This window comes from Colossoma macropomum, unplaced genomic scaffold (assembly GCF_904425465.1).
Source record: "Colossoma macropomum unplaced genomic scaffold, Colossoma_macropomum, whole genome shotgun sequence".
Classification (NCBI taxonomy): Eukaryota; Metazoa; Chordata; class Actinopteri; order Characiformes; family Serrasalmidae; genus Colossoma; species Colossoma macropomum.
This window is the reverse complement of record NW_023494789.1, coordinates 11871378-11887096: the sequence shown is the minus strand read 5'-3', so window position 1 is coordinate 11887096 and position 15719 is coordinate 11871378. Positions and strand designations below refer to the sequence as shown.

The 15719-nt window shown below is 35.7% G+C and overlaps 2 long non-coding RNA genes across 2 annotated transcripts; both read left to right on the top strand.

Moving 5' to 3' along the window:
- The first annotated feature begins 636 nt into the window (after positions 1 to 636).
- Positions 637 to 3809, top strand: LOC118807502. Its single transcript, XR_005007226.1, has 3 exons — positions 637 to 680; positions 2007 to 2235; positions 3661 to 3809. It is a non-coding gene; the product is annotated as an uncharacterized LOC118807502 (long non-coding RNA).
- A 3144-nt stretch (positions 3810 to 6953) lies between these two features.
- LOC118807918 lies at positions 6954 to 14011 on the top strand. The gene is made up of 3 exons (XR_005007245.1): positions 6954 to 7258; positions 12666 to 12888; positions 13034 to 14011. It is a non-coding gene; the product is annotated as an uncharacterized LOC118807918 (long non-coding RNA).
- Positions 14012 to 15719: the final 1708 nt, after the last annotated feature.

The following is a 15719-nucleotide window of genomic DNA, read 5'->3' as shown; positions in this document are numbered from 1 at the left end:
AGGCAATAGAATATTGTTTTTTTTAACCCCTTGCAGTGAAATAAACATGGCATGAATGGAGTCTGACTGGAGTGTGATGATTGTTCTTGATGAGTAATGAAAGGAAAACAGCAGCAATATACCTTCATATCACTGCTGTTGGAAGAAAACCTTGTATCTCTATTTTTGTTGTTTTTCAGTTTTTGACATAATTTGAAAAACCCTGTTGCTCTTTACAATGTGTGTAAACTTCATAATGAATGGACCACAAGAAAAAAGTCTGGTTCCGTTGACTTACATTAAAAGTAAAGTAGGTTTTTTCCTTCTCCTGTAAAGTTACCATTTTGGAGATGCAAGGTTTTCTTCCGACAACAGTGATATGCCGCAGACTATTCAGACATTCTTGTAGTTAGAGTGGTTCTACAGCAATCGCTGCTTGGTACTCTGTCCACTGAATCTCTTATGACCCTTTTGGCAGGTCTTGCCTTCAATACAATTACTACAAAGTGATAAAACGCAAAAACTGCAAGTTAATGCAAAAAAAAAACAAAAAAAACTAGACTTATACATTATTTGTTTTGTTGTAAGGATCTTGTGTTATGTTAACTGTGACTCTTTAGGACCTGGAGGGAAAATAATGTAGGTACAACGGAAGAACGCGAAACCACAACACCATCCTGCAACGGAGCACCACCAAGCAAGTGAGTAGTGGAGACATTTTTTGATCATTTTGTAAGGTATTTTTTTTTTTAAATGCACCAAAGATCGATTGTCACCATGCATATCATAATATACTAAAAAAAGGAAAAAGTTTGTGTAATTTTAAACATAGTTTGCATTTCCCTCAGTCTCAGAGATTTGTCATGCAGTGCAGCAGTAGAAAATACGTGGTCAGAGTTTTGTTTGACAGCTTGCAGGAAATCTGATAATATGCTCTCCTACATTTTAAAAGAAGTTTAAACTTTAAATGAAGTAAAAAATTACAGATGTGAGATCACCTTTCTAATTGGGTTCCTTTGGATAAAAATGCAATAGTTGCTGGTTTTATTTCTAGGAACTGAAAAAGTTTTCAACCCTGCAGCTGTGATCTTACATAATACATTTGACCACACCGAAAGAAATAGTTCAGCAAAAGTCAAATTCACACAATTTTTCTCTAACCTCAAATGTAGTTGTTCAGCCATGATGTTTGGTGTCACCGGAGTTTCAAGGCTAATTCCTTTGGCAAATTCCTTTGGTAGTAATGCAAGCACCATGCAAACTGCATGCCTAAATCGAGCTCTAAAGTAATCATAACTCTCTATTGCACAAATTATTTGACTGATGCTAAAAAAAATTTTGATTCTCTTTACTTGCATGTGTGTGCAGGGTCTTTTTGTATTATGTTGCCTTGAGGCAACGTTGTGCAACAATGGAAAAAAATGACAGAGTGTCATGAAAAAACAGGATTTTTAAATATAAATATTTGGAATGACACTAAACAAAGTTAACAATTTGTTGATCTTAAAATATATTAAAAATACTAAAAAAAACATTTTATTAAAAAAATAAAAAAATTATGCAGCTTTGTGAAGGAATGTATTGATTTCTTGTAAAGCAAACAATAATTTAAACCAGAAATAACTATGCTGATGCATAAAAAGAATCAAGTAATTTTTGATGCAGTTAGAATTGCAACATTAACTATGCATCACTATACAGTGAAGAAAATGAGTTTGTTACCTTGAGGCAACACTGTGCAATAGAGGGCTATATATACATGCTTACATGGTATCTGACACTTAATGTCATTCTGTAACTTATAAAAATGGACACAAGTATGGACAAAATTCGTATTTCAGGATAGCTGTTACTACTGTGTTTAGCAATGTACTTTTGTCTATTTTTAAACAAAACTAAATGACTGATTTGCAAATAAGGTCAAAAACAGATGTGAATTCACTTTTCTGATCAGGTCAACTTTGATACTTTGGATGGTTTTTGGAGTATTATTTCCTGATGTGCTGTGTATGTTCTATAACACACAGGGGTACAGAGACAGGGAGGATTATCAGTAGGCCATGCCACACCCCAATCTGAATGGACATGTGATACAGTGCTCTCTAAAGGAACACCCAACAGAACGTGAAAAAGTGGCCACAGAAGTGGAGGATCAACAGAAACAAGTGCTACAGAAAAGTGAGCACAAAATACAACCAGAGGAAGAAGTCGTGTTAAGGCCGAGACTCAGAAGTCTCACTTGGAATCGCCCTAACAGTGAGTATAATTCACAACACAAATGGAGCTGACTTGTGTACAAGTATAGTTGTTGATAACCAGATTTTCAGGCAAAGAAGCTTTGAAGCCAGTCTTGGGAATTTAACCTCAAATTATTAATGAAATATTTCAGGGAGAAGTCAATTTTACACTTACCTCAAAAGTAGTTGATCAGCCAAGACGTTTGGTCATGTCTGAAGTTTGCTTCTTTAGTTTTGTATTGGAGGGGAGTGTGCCTATGTTCCCAGGGCCACACGTTTAGCTATCATATTTCAAAGTGTTACATTAAGGGAACCTATGAAAGAGTTTCCATGCTTGTGGTTCATCAAAGGTCATACAGGGAAAAAAAGAGGAACACATTTTTTTTCAATAGAAATGCATTTTGGATTAGTGTGCTAATTAACTAGCTAAGCAAACTTTGCAATTCAGTCCATTTTTTGAAAAATGAGAGTGTAGAATAGATAAGTGTTTTGAATTATTGCTTTGTCTTAAATGTGGCGCACGTAAGACAAATTGCTTTGTCTTTTTTATGGTTGCTAGTTGTGTAGCCCATAGCTTGCTAACTAGCATATTAACAGAATAAAGTAACAAATTTGAGATGGTGTAGGGGAAATGTTGAGGGAAAATCGATAAGGTCAAGTTAAAAATAGTGTTGACAGCGTTGACACAAAAAGTAGATGTTGCTGAGGATGTGCTCAAAGATTCCACTATGCGCACAAATGCTGACTTTGCTAATGTTTTACAATGCTGAACAACACTATTTTAACATCAATATTGTGATGTTCAAAATGTATGACTAAAACCGTTTAAATGCTACGTATCACTGAATTGATTTCTGTTCTCGTTCACTGAAATGTTTAGTCAGAATGTGTTGTAATACGGGAATGTTGAGAAAATATGATTGAGGTAACATGGAAACATAGAGATATTGCCCAAGAAAATTCCAATAAGGGAACATGGACCCTGGAAATACAGGGCTGTTTCCAATATTACAAACAGGGTATATCAGGCCAGGGAACATAGGGTCCAAGAAGCAAAGAGATGTTGCCTAGAAATTCCAGTGAGAAAATGAATGGTCTATAGAACACATGACCCTGAGAGCATAGGGATGACCCTATACTGGAGCTACAAGACTGATGTGGCTGACAAATAATACAAGCTTATACTCCATCAATCAGTATCATGCAGACTGCACAAATAAATCGAGTTCCATTGCTTGTTAGCTACATTAGCCTTGTAGCTCCAGTGCAAAACCAAAGAAGCTTCAGATTGACTACATTTGGGGGAATGGGAAAAGTTGTGTAAATTAGTTTTTTTGCCAAACTATTCTTTTAAATTTAGATGCTGTATATTGATGTGGCCTGTTTGATCCTTTCTATTATTATTTTTTTTATTTATTTATAATTATTATTATTTTTTTTACAGTGAATGAAGACAAGGCTTCTGTTGATTTGAAGAACACAGAGGATCTCAACCAAGGATAATATCATAATTGATTCAGACACCAGAATGTCTTACTGATTGGTATTGAAATGCAGTCAGCAAAACAACAAGAAAACAAAACTTCTTTTCTAAAAAATGCTTTTCTAAAATATGTTATATGTTAAAACAAAAAGAGCTTGGTGCTTTCAGCAACTCTCCAAGATAAATAAGCTAGAGGCCTCTAACAGCATTTCAGTGCATTGCTTTTGTTTCTGTCAGGCATCAACATCATCCCCATTCCCAACCCCCACCCCCACCCCCATCCATGCCCTTTTTAGCCACACTCTACCTCTTTTCTGATAAACTATGGGAGTAGCTATATTGATAACAATTATACACACTAAAATAGTTTTTATTTGGTGGTCATTGGCAGTATTCATATGCCTAAACAACAGTGTGCTAAACTAAAATCAGTGGATCCAATATGAGCTTGTTGCTTTCAGGATAGTTGTACATGACTAGCAATTGTGAGCCCCACTGTGAAATTGAAGTCACACAGTGATTGTTCTGGGCCTGGTTTTCCAAAACTATTGGCAGTAGTTGTTGTATGAGAAACTGAAGACTTTATCAATTATCGTCATACTGTAAATGCATTGTTGTTTCACAGATTAATCTGTCTATTTTTGTAGAGTTTGATATTGTTGTACTGGGTGGGTAGGGGAACAGGATACACTGTTATTTTTTTTTTCTTTTCATTTTTTTAAAGCAACAAATTTCAAACACTTATACCTAAGCTTTTAGATCTAAATCTTCTCTTTGAAGATTACGAAAATTGTACATTCTATTTGGTGTATCCAAACTATTGTCTGGTACTGTACATTTTATACATTTCACTTGAAAATTCATTTAATTCAACTTAAACTGCCACTGAGCAGCACAGTCAGCTGACCATTATTACTGAGCCTGAGGTCAGCACACATTTTTGCCATTCGCTCCGTTAAGGTGCAGCTGGATGTGCTTTCAGTGGATGAAATCAATGGTGCAGTACAAGTTACTGAGCTGCTACACAAATACTGCTGTGCTTTATATTTTTCTGTTGTAATATCTATTTTTCAGTGAAGAGGTACTGAGCTGCTATGAACAGTGCTGCTATATATATTATAATGTGTCTTTGCAACTGTATAAATAAACTGGACTGATTCCTGATACTGTTGACTGTCTACAATTCATTATATAGTCAATTGTATTTTTATTAGTGATTAGTCAGATTGATGGAGAATGCTGTGTATGGGTCTATATAGAACCTTTTTGACAATGGTTCTATATAGCACCTAAAAGTGTCCTACTTTTGTTATGATGTCAAGCTTGTATCAATAGAAGAACCCTTTTTGATGCTATATAGAACCCTATATAGAAAAGCAGAAAAGCATATTATGACATGCATAGTAGCATTTATTTTATTTATGTATTCACTTATTTCATTACAGAACTGTAGATATTTCTGTGAACCGGCAGTGCTTCCACATAGCTAGTGACTATTCATGATGAACAGTTGTTCATGACCATCATTTGTGCACTAAATACTGAAGAACAAATTAGATACATCATTAAAAAAAAATAAATCCTTCAAAAGTTCAAAATTTGTAAATTTGTGATTCTAAAAAGCTGGAAAGTAAACTTTAAAAGTTGTTTTGTTTACTTGAGATTTCACACTAGATTCGCCTCTAATGAAATCTAGCCTGTATTATTTAACACTCATGTACTCAGCTCTAAAATGTATTTAGCTTACATCATAAGTGATAGACAATACTATCCAATAGTAAATGTTAGTAATTACTTTTCTTGATAGTTACCTCATCTTACCATTGTATTGCTGATTTCACTTAATGTAGCCCACAAAGCAGCACTGCTGAAGTGTACTGGGTAAAAGTGATTAGTATGGTCATAATTCCATATATAGTTTAAAAAAATAATAGCATTATTAACCAGTTAATCACATTTGTAAATATCATTTCACGCTGGAAAAATAAGGTGATTTTTCCCGTTTTCCATTAGATTATGTAAAAACTTTGTGTTGTATTATTTCTACTCTCTGCTGACAACTGTTTAAATCTCCAGTTACAGTAATGTTACAGTAATTCACATAGAGCAGTGTTTCTCGACCCTGGTCCTGGAGGCCCACTGTCCTGCACATTTTAGTGCTTTCCTTCCTTTAATATGCCCGCTTCAGCTCAGTAAAGGGTTGTCAATGAGCTGATTAGTTGGATCAGGTGTATTGGGAGCAGGGAAAATACTAAAGCAGAGCAATAGGCCGCCAGGACATAGAGCACAGTGTATGACAAAAATATTGTAATATACCAGATGTACAGAGTTATTCAGGTGCTTTTCCAAATGTACAAAGCTACTGTCAGCTGTTTCCTTAAGCAAAATGAGCGAGACTAACATTATGGTCTTGAGCAGCAGTCACTGAACTGTAAAACGCTTCACGTAATATAGCAGAACATTTTAGTGATGACTGCTTCATTGATAGTAGATGACTATCTCTCTTCGTTTAACTGGGGTGGCCTAAGGACACTCTTCACAGGAGGACGACACTGGCCACCCCTTGCCTATGCCCCAGTGAACACAATTTCCAAATTCTTTCCATTACTCGCTCAGTCTCAGCCTGAATACATTGCAATTTACTGTGCATTTTGTTAGATCAAATTATAAATGCTTGCAAAAGCTTGCAACTTAGTACTAAAAAAAGCTTCAGAGTGATTGTAAAAAATGCAGTTATGATGGAGAAATAGAAAAATAAAGAGAAAGAGAAGAATTAAGGCCTATAGTCGCACTTTTAAAGATTGTCTCAAATCTGTGCATGTATATGTTTTATCTCTTAACATATTAGGAATGAGGTACAAAATATCACAGCTAAAATACATCCTTGCAAGATTGCTATATTTGCTCCAAAACACACTGCAAGGATGTGAAGGAGGCAGACATGTTGCTTAGGAGGTAAAATATTTTTTTTCACCTTAAGTGATGCAACCATACAGTTCAGACCAATACAAATATAATAAGATGCTCCTTTCTGGACCCCTGAAGCTGGAGCTGTTTTATGTGCATACTTACTGACTGTCATTTGTACTGTAATGTAATGATGTATTATCAGACACCATTCAGCGCAGTGATTCATACACGTCATGGTATCAGATGGGAATGTGCTGAGTATTCTTACTGAGCAATGGAAAAAAGTGTAATGTGTCTTTAAAACCTTGCAAGCCCTTCAGACATTCCAAGCTCCACAGTAATTGAATCATTTCCTGGTTTCCATTGGATCTTTTCTTATCCTTAGAGTTGCACTTGTATTCCTGCAATTCTCTTTCAATGTTCTAAGACAAGCATGAACAGTAAGTGAACCCTGACAACAGGACTGATATATTAGCTTCTCTGTCAGGAACCTCTGTTGTGTTAACAGTAGAAGCAATTGTGCTTCTTTAATATCTGGAGGGAAAAAAAACGGCTGGTGTAAGTTATCCTGAAATCCTGAGGAAGTGAAACCGCCCCTCGGTCTCCATTTTAGTCCCACAGCTCACAGCAACCTTCAGATCATCGAGAGGTATTCTTTATACTTCTTTTTCCTTTTTCCTTTTTTTGTTTGTTTGCTTGTTTGTGTCTGTCATTTGAAGCATAGTTGGTGACTTGGCATGTCCATCAGCCCAGTGATTACCATGCTGAGAGTTTTAATCTGACATCTATCTATCAGAATATGCATGCCTACATTTACAAAACTCTCCCTCTAAATGTACTCTGATTTGCATCTGTGTGTCACATATCACTTATCTGATCAAGTTGCTTTAAGAGTTTTTATAATATTTCTCTCCAGGGGATGATTCTGAGTCGCTAACTCTGAGTTTATTTTATGGTATTGATGACTAACAACAGCAACAGAGTTTGCCTTTGTAAAGGCATTCATGCAAATGCAACAGTATCTTTTGGTTGTTTTACTGAAACAATGTCAAAATCCTTTAGTTTCTTTTGTGGTATGGAATGAATGGTAACGAATATAAATATTGTAGAAACCACAAAGCTCTTTTCTTTGAGAGCTAGAAGTTGTCATGCAGGCTCAGCAAGTTTCTTTTTTCATGCGAATTTTGTTAGATTCAAATCAAATTCAAGTCAAGTCAAATTTATTTGTATAGCGCTTTTTACAACAGATGTTGTCACAAAGCAGCTTCACAGAAATCCATTAAGGACAAAGTTTTGACATGAAATGTAAATCCTCCAGGTGAGCAAGCCAGTGGCAACAGTGGCAAGGAAAAACTCCCTCAGAGCTGGGGAAGAAACATTGGGAGGAACCAAGGCTCACAAGGGGGGACCCATCCTCATCTGGTCAAACTACCTACAAAATTATTATACTACTAATATTAATAGTAGTAGTAGTAATAATAGTTCGGAGTACACTTTAGTGTCGGGTGGGCAGCTAGTCCAAGGCAGGTGGCGGTGACTGGGGCGTGGGCAACTGGTCTGAAGCGGGTAGCAGGAGAGCTTGACAGACAATCGTCCATCAGTGTCTGGCCGGACAGGTGGGCAGTCGTTCACTCAGAAAAAAGGTTGGGAGATGGAGTTAGTTTAGTTCTGTATGGGTGTATGTATAATAATAAGTAAATCATTTCCAGAGTGTGGCTAATAAAGCAACATTTTTAATAATTTACACCGTGTTCCTTAGGACTGTAAAGACCCCTTGCCAGCCCATGGTGCTGCTTTAACTCGTATCAAGAACTTTATTTAAAGACCCTTATGCCCTTCCGCCGCCTTTACATCAGAAAATGTTCACTTTACTTGCGGAAAAAGTGAAACCAATTTTACTAATGTCATTGTTTACCAACAATTAACACTGCAATAGTTTCCATATCGTTCCTGAACCTTTGCTTCATTTTCTCCTTCAGTCACTGTTTAGCAAATCAGCTATTAGTTTGGTCAAGCAACCTAGGGACCTGTAAGAAGAGCATGCCAGTTTCCAAAGCCAAGTACAAATACAAATAGTCAGAATGAGTTAAAAGTTGCTGCGTTGTTGATTGAAGTGAACTATGTAACTGTCTGCTTCTGTGCATAAAGGTAAGATACAAATGGTTCGTTTTTCATGCCCGCCAAAGGAGTATACTTTATCTTAGGATGCTGAACAGCCTCGGTTTTTATGTTTATGATGGTGTTTTCTTTGACTCTGTAGTTACAGCTGTCAGTTTATTTTTTTTATCGTCTTCATTGGGGTAAATGTTGTGCTTGTCACAAGCGCATGCATGCTTTATAGAGAAGGGTTACACTACTGATTGGATTTATGTTAATTCTGCTGTTTTGTTTGGTACAGAGCCCTGAAGGGAACAGGGGTAAAAATAAAAGTTAATTTGAGGGAATGATTTGCAATTTGTACGCATGTTTTCTTTTATTCATGGCCATGATTTCTTAATTCTTTCCAACAATTAATTTAAACTCTTATTTTCTTTCAATCATGCACATTTTCTTTTTAATTGTGCACACATTTTCTTTTTTTCATATCAGACAAAATATTGTGGGTTATTTTATTGGTCTTGTGCACAAGTCAGATCAGGTAGGCTAACAGTCCCCTGAAGCTCTCTGACAGGTATTGATGTGTTTAAATTTATGTGATAATGGGCAGAGATGTGGGTCGGTTATGAAGACATTGTAGCTTCTCTTCACAGCAGGGCTTCATTAACCAGCAAACAGCATGTAGATTCATCAGTGCAGTTACAGTTTCCTGGTGAAACAATAAACAATAAACTAAAACCACAACTTTTAATGAACTGCATTTTCTAATTATTATATTTAACAGAGATGAAGCCACAATGCAGCCATTTATTACTGGTTTTGCTCACAAGTCCAGCTGCAGTGCTAGGGGCCATCATTAATTACCAGAAGAAATGTTCACCGTTAACAACTCAAACATACTCAAGTTAAACACACACAGAAACATTCATGGGCTACATTATTAATTTTAGGCATTTTCATGATGTTATATCCACAGTTTTCATTATATGTAGTTAAGTCCTCATAAAGCACTCAAATCAAAATCAAACATAATGAGCACACCTCTGTCCATTATCGCATAAATCTAAACACATCAAAACCTGTCAGAGTTTCAGGGAAATGTTAGCCTACTTGTGCACAGGACAAATAAAACAGCCTCTATCTATATACATTTATTTTGTTTGCACATGAATAAAAGAAAATGACCACAACATTAAAAAAGAAATGTGTATGATTAATGTTTATGTGTATGATTAAAATAAAATGAGAATTAATTATAAAAATGTACCCACAAATAAAAGAAAATATGCACACAATTAAAAGAAAACTAGACAATGAATTGTTAATTGTTGGAACAAATTAAGAAATCGTTGCCATGAATAAAAGAAAACATGCATAAATTGCTAAATGTTCCCTCAAAATAATTCTTATTTTTACCCATTGTCCCCTCTGGGGCTTTGTAGTTTTGTACTACTGTATGTAGGATGATCATGCCATAGCAGAACATGGCACGTTTGGAAAATTTATTGTCTGACAACTTGCTAATATCTTTGTGCAATCAAGGTTGGCCATAGTTCCTTCTGGACAAAATGAATGAAACAATAACAACAATATTAACAATTTTCATGATGAATAATATATGCTGTTTTAAAAGGATTTCAACCTCTATATTTACTGGCTAGTATAGTTTACCACATTTTAAATGTCACTTTAAATAGAGATAAAAAACACTAATAATTTAACTTTACATTAGACTATGATAAGGAAATATTTCTTCAAGAGGCTTTTTTCTAGGACCAAGTTTATACAAGAAGGCCAATTAAATTCAAAGAGAATTTATTTTTAATCTGTTATGCATTGTAGACACGCATAACACACAAGGGATGTAAAAGGGGGTGGGGGGAGATAATGATACCCTTAGATAGCCTGATTTTCAGTTTTGGATGCCACAAGCCTTTAGTCCAAGCACTCAAAAATGCTTTTGTGGTGCTGCACTGCCCTTTAACCTGATGTGATATCATACAGTTTTCCTGACTACCAAAAATAGGTAGCCAGTTAAGGGTCTGCCAAACATTTTTGCCCAGGGGCCTAAAACCAGACATGATCTGGGCCTCTTGCACTCGATTATGTTCTTTTTAAACTCAACTTTTTAGTCATTATGAAACAGGCCTCTGCTTAAATACACAGTGACCAATTTACAATTGTTTTAAATCATTGTAATTTACTATAGACCCTAGGTTTTTTTTTACAATGGACGAGGTGGGGAAACAGATTAGGGGAAATGGGCAGGAGAAGCTCATGATTTGAACATCTAAAACAACCAGTCATGAAAGACTGGGTTAGTTATTGCCTCAAAAATATGCTCAGACATGTCTGGGCATTTCACCGATTAAAAAAGGAGTCAAATATGTTCTGGCATGTTCATCTATGGCATAAAGAGATGAGAACCAGTGATAGGATGCAGGCCCATATGGTGCTGTAAAATAGTTTCTATCCCCCAGACGCAGTGGCATAAAATCACATACGTCCATGGTTAACGATTCTTTGAACGTATTTGGGTAATTTTAGGAGGAGTAAAGACTTCACCCTCATCAAAGAGAGGGAAGCTGGGCTGGAGAGCTAGAGACCTATTATTACACATAATGAAATAAAGTTGTGTCTCCATGCATGCATTCCATTCCTGGCTTTTTCCTGGTCATCACCACAAGAAAATTTCCTAAATGAATATTTAGCTCTCCCTACAGCCTCCCCCCTTTACCTTTTCTGCATTAGTGTTTTGATTTGCCTTCATTAATTGTTTCTCATAGCTTGTGAAAATGGCAGAATTCAACGGAAAGTGCAGATTCTAAACTTTCAATCCATATCACATTTGTGTTTGTAAGTAGAACAGGTGACATTTTATTATGGTTTGGATTTAACACGCTTTATTCAACTTGGCTTGGAACTGGGAAGGCAGAGCTTGTAATTGCGTGACTTTCCAACTCCGTGCCTTTGAGCTACAAAGAGGGAAAACATGGACACCATCACGATAGCAAGTATTGTTAAAAACCAAGCTAGCCGGCTAATGTTAGTGACATATTTACCTCCTCAAAACAGTGAACGTTATGGTCAGCATTAGGGGGTGGACGATGTGGCAAAAATATCATGGTTCAAGACATTTTCACAATACATGGTATGCATCACAAAATTTTAAAAGAGTTGGAAGAGGCAAAATAGAACCTGTACTGCCCCATATGAAAAAGTACTATAATAACATTAAACCTACAATGACTTTTATTCAGTGTTTTACAAATTGCACTGCATTATGTTCAATTAAACAAGCCTAATTATGTGGCCTTTGTAATGAAGCATATTTGGTCAGTATTGATGATATTCATGGTCAGAAAAGCATATTGTGACATTTTCATTATTAAATTAAATATCATGACAACGATAAAATATTGTTACATTGCCCACCACCTTACTGTGTTTGTATGTTGACTGATCTAAAGCAAATATCATTTACAAGCAGAAAGGTAGTTCTTTCACTACTGACAGTGTGTTTTCATAGATTTTTCCTTTTTAGAGGAGGAAAATTCTTAGTCATGAGCTTCAGTCAAACACTGCATTATTGTTGTGTGTGTTGTTTTATGGAAAGAAAGAACATCCTTTACATTTTTTGCTTGTCATTAGTAGACATGAACACAAATGGAAATGTAGATTCAAACCTGTCAAGACTGAATGTAAGTGTAATTCAGTAACTATGGATTCAAAACATGTTATTTTGTCTTTACATGTGAAAAAAAGAGCAAAACAACAGTGATAATGCAGAACTAAACATCTCAAGACCCTCAGATTCTCACCTACCTTGTGGATGTCATTCAAACTGTGACATTTATTTTGCATATAATGATCACAGAAAGAACATCCAAGGTGAACGTATGAAGATACAATCTGCTTATTGCATAACATCCACACAACATTTTGTGTGTCTTCTAAAGGAGACCTGTGAAGATTATCTGTAGGCCATGCTGTGCCCTGTTCTGAAAGGACACAGGCCACAGCGCCCTCACCTGGCAGGACATGAAAAAATGCCTGCAGAACTGGAGGACAAGCAGAAACAGGTGCTGCAGAAGAGTGAGCATAAAATACAACCAAAGGAGACGGAGGAGGAAGACATGATGAGACACAGACTTCAGAGTATGCATAAGGATCGTCCTAGTAGTGAGTATGATTCAGCACCACAAATTTAGATAGCTCTGCTACCAGAATAAGTGTAACAATGTAAGTGACAGCTGCATTTTCAGATAACATCCCCATGGCCTGATTCACTGTTGTATCTGCTGTAATCTTTGTTGTGTTGTTACAGTGAAGGATTCAACAGGGGATTCTGGTGATCTGAGGAACACAGAGGCTCTCAACCAAAACACTGGCACTAGCAAGAAGAATGATTCTCATTGTTGATAACAGATTGGGCCACATCTGGGCTTTTTAATGATAATTGAACTTATTATTGTAAGAAGTGATGCAGGTGAAACTCACTTCAGCAAAACAGCCACTGCTCAGCTTCAACAAGCATAGAATACACTATCTCAATATACAGTGGTGTACAAAAGTTCGAGCGCCCTGTTCAAAGTCCATGTTTCTGTTGATTTTCTAGAAGAAACATTTTCAGGCACAGTTTTACTGTTTATTTGAATTTAATATATTGTGGGAAAATAAATCATAAAATGTGGCCTGTGCAAAAATTATGCCACATCAGCAAATGAACAGAAAGTGTGCTCTAAAATTAACAGAAAATAATTTAATATTTATGTTCCTTGTGGAGGCTTATTGTCTGTTGAGGGACTTTTCATAGGATGTGGATTTCAGGATAGCTGTACATGGTTAACAATTTAATCTGCTCTGAATCTTTCCATCATAGTGAGCTCACATAGTGGTATACATATAGGTAGTGTTCTTTTTTGTGAAATTTCTTGAAATTCCTTGTGAAACAATTGTTCAGCTTATACTTTCTTTTGTATGACAGCTGGATATGCTCTTATTGCGTGAGTAGGGGAGCAGGGAAAAATTCGTCATTTTGTTATTATTTTTCTTAAAGTTACTCAGGTTACTCATTTTAGTCTGAGTGTCATAACATGGTTTTGGTGGTTAACCAAAAACACTGGGCGTTTGCACTGGGAGGTGAATTTGATTGTTTCATTATTTTCACTTTAAATTCTGTTTATGCAGTAAATAAATGAGTAGCACTGAATTAAGGGTTGCAAATTAATTGATAATTATATGCTAATATATAATTAAATACTCATTATTGACATTAGTTACTGATTAAGTACTTGGTAATTAGTAATTGAGTACACTATTAACTGATTGGTTCACAGCTTAGTTACTCATTAACTGAGTACTAACAGCTGCTTATTACTGTTAATGAACTGATGTGTGTTCACTCATAAATAAGTGACATGAGAACTAACAAGTACTCATGTGATAATCCTGTTATTTATCTATTAATTAATCTACTCTTCTATCATTACATTTTTCTCCACAGTGTAGACTAATCCTTGGTCTTTAGTGGACACTTTCCTTCATCTCCACATATTCAGCTGCCTCTCTGTCCTCTGTTTTTACATTTTCACCCATAATCACTCTTTACTTTATGTTGCATAACAATTAATTACTGTTTTTTGTGTCTCTCCAAGTAAAAGGACAACTACTAATTTACTATTTTTTTCTAGAAAGTCATGATAAAAGGTAGCCTATATACACTTCACTGTGAATCACAGCAGAAACTTAAGTTGACATATTGGTCAGGCCTAAACACCGGCTGCTTATTCAAAGAAGTACAGCTGCCTTCATAAGCATAGGGATAAAATATGCACATACTGGCAGTATCTGTCACACTATTATCTTATTATCTTAGAATTTAAGGTTGTTTTTGGGTGATACCATCCCAAACCAAATCTTGGATCCTTAAACAACCTGTCAATGAATGAGATGTGCAAGTAGGGAAGACTTAACAGACTAAAAGTTAATTGATAATGTATGTCTATTTTCCACTTAAGAGGACACAAAAACAAGTAGGGAGAACTTAACTAGTCTAGTCTTAATCATGAGCTCGTAGTATAATTAGTAACAAGAATAATCACTTTGCTGGGAAGGAAATAAATTGGCAATTATTTAGTTACATTAATTACAATAAATCAGTAGATTAATAAACTGATAATTAACAGGATTAACATTAAGAACTTGTTAGTTCTCATTTATGAGTAAACATGCTTATAAGTTCTTTATCAATTTAATAAACAGCAGTTAGTACACATTTAATTAATTAACAAGTAATTAAACTGTGACCTAAGGACAAACTAAACTATCAGTTAACAGTATACTCAATTACTAATTACTAAGTACTTAATCAGTAACTATTGCTTAAAGACCAGTTAATCAATATGTAAATATTGAGTATTGAATTACTTAGTAGCATATACTTATCAATAAATTTGCTACCCTTAATGTAAAGTGTTACCCATAAATGTTATAATTTATACTGTGTAGTAAGTCACATATTCCATAGAGTAGGACAGCAATGGAGACTGGGACTGCTTTGGTGCTTCTGGACAGTTTAGCCTTAGTACAGATTGGTGCTTTTCATGTCCATTACAGAACAGTTGGCTCTCACTGGATGGAGAAGATGGTCCTGCTCCCCTTCCATCGTTCCACTTTGAGCAGCTCAAGTGGCTAAGCTTAAAGGTGGCAAGCGCATGTGTTTGCACCCACATTGCTGCTATCCAGAAAGGCTTCCTTCACATGCTTGAAAGGAATGTGAAGCACAGCCTGCATTTATGTTCTATATCATTTTTAAATGGTAGAAATTAGTCTGATTTCTGATGTTGTTGCTGGTCTGATGTTGTGTCTTGATTATTAAGAAATTGTGATGTCTACTGTAGACATTCTGATTTGTATTACATGTATCTATAACACAGCTGTTGAAAGATATTGTAGAGTTTATTGTTAAAACTAGAGGGGTAAAGTGAACAAACTGGGGTGGGCTTGACAAA